The sequence below is a fragment of the Ambystoma mexicanum genome, chromosome 13, assembly GCF_040938575.1.
Source record: "Ambystoma mexicanum isolate Mex_15411 chromosome 13, UKY_AmexF1_1, whole genome shotgun sequence".
Classification (NCBI taxonomy): Eukaryota; Metazoa; Chordata; class Amphibia; order Caudata; family Ambystomatidae; genus Ambystoma; species Ambystoma mexicanum.
In genome coordinates this window covers 247,349,300-247,351,065 of record NC_090938.1, presented here as the reverse complement: position 1 = coordinate 247,351,065, position 1,766 = coordinate 247,349,300, and positions in this window count along the sequence as shown.

The following is a 1,766-nucleotide window of genomic DNA, read 5'->3' as shown; positions in this document are numbered from 1 at the left end:
TTTATTTTGGTAACTAGCCAGCGCTCTGTGGAAATTACCATTGAGCTTCTAACAAGTCTTGGCAGAGACTAAACTTCTATTACATTAAAATGTTGTTGCATGAATAGAGAACACAAAATAAACATAGTCATGCACATTTACGACTTCACTGTACAGTGCAACACCTAAAAGCTATTTTCCCACTCTGCACTATCTGATCACAAATCATTCACACATTAGCTCTCTCCTCACATTAGCTGAACTCACCAAGGATAACTTCTTTAAATGTGTCCTGAACTGCCAGTGCCCCGGTCCAGCTCCTTCTTCTCCTGAAATGAGCCCCACAGAGTCTTCTGTCAGCGCCTTCCTGCGCACTTCACCCCAGGGTCAGCCAAACTCTACCGAGACAGCTGCCAGCCAGGAACCCGAAGCCAGAGAGTGCATACGTCCAGCAGCCCGAGATAGTGAGAGAGAGAGAGAGAGAGAGCGCAAGACCCAGCCTTTCCTTCTGCACGCCTTTTTAAGACTTTTTCTGAGACCTCCCCAGAATATAGATCCGACTTGCATAAATGTAGAAATGCCTGCCCTTTTCTGTGACATCATGTGTCATTCAAAACCACCTCCCTTTTTGTCATTCATCCAACCCAAGAATGGCCTGCCCGTGTTCATCATGATTGCTTAGAAATGGAAGCAATAGCTACATCTCATTGATGTTCTCCTGCTCTGAATTTTTTTTAAACAATACAATGTCTTTAGTAGAATGGATCTCAATTTCCACACTTCTGATTTGTCACGTCCCCATTCAAACACGGCCCAGACTTAACCCTGCACATTTAATTTATTTCATTTCCAAACTAACCCTGCATTTCCATCAATCTGCACCAAGTATATATGTCATGACCCATAGAACTTGCCCCTTCTGGACTTCCTGGTCCTTATCGCGACGGGGCTTGTATTCCTTGTTACTCCCAACATGGCCATGCCAAGTGACTGCCTCGCACCAGCCTTCACGTCGCACACGGCACGTTCTATAAATTGGCCATGCCCCTGCGGCCCCACGCGTCTCAACGCTATCATTAGGTAGTGACTTGATGTGTGTGTGCTGTTCGGAGAATCCACTATTCATAGTTTCCTGGTTCCTTCCTTTCACCCCTTCCCTCTAATTCTGCTCCCGGAATCCTCACCCTAGCAACCGCTACTTCTTTTCCTGGACATCCTGGAACTGCGACCTTCCCGGAACTCTGAACGCGCTCTGCATCCGGACGAGACTCGAGCGAGCCTATACAAGACCCGATCCGTCCACAAGAGGAATCCTCCCGCAGAACAGAGCAAGAAGCGATCCCAGATCAGACGGGGGAGATTTACGACAGTTTGAGACGCCCAACGACCGATACTGATACTGCTATGGAGAAAGCAGTCCAGGACCTTATGCGTGGCATGCAAGAACTCACAACTGAAGTACAGAACTTAAAAGCGGAGAATGCTGCGTTAAAGCAGCTTGTTTTGTCTCACGACCCCGCTAACAAGGACAGTGTGTTACTGGGTGGAGTGGTAAACAAATATAATGGCTCGGCAAAATCCTTACGTGGATTCCTGGATTTCTGCTTGGTGCATTTTACTTTTAAGCCCTATTATTTTTCAACTTCCAGGGCGAAGGTGGGCTTCATATTCTCGCACCTCACAGGGAACGCGTTGACCTGGGCCACTCCTTTAGTCAACTCAGGAGATGCCCTCCTGGATGATTATGACGGATTCATTCAGGCACTCAAGACTATGTTCGACCGGCC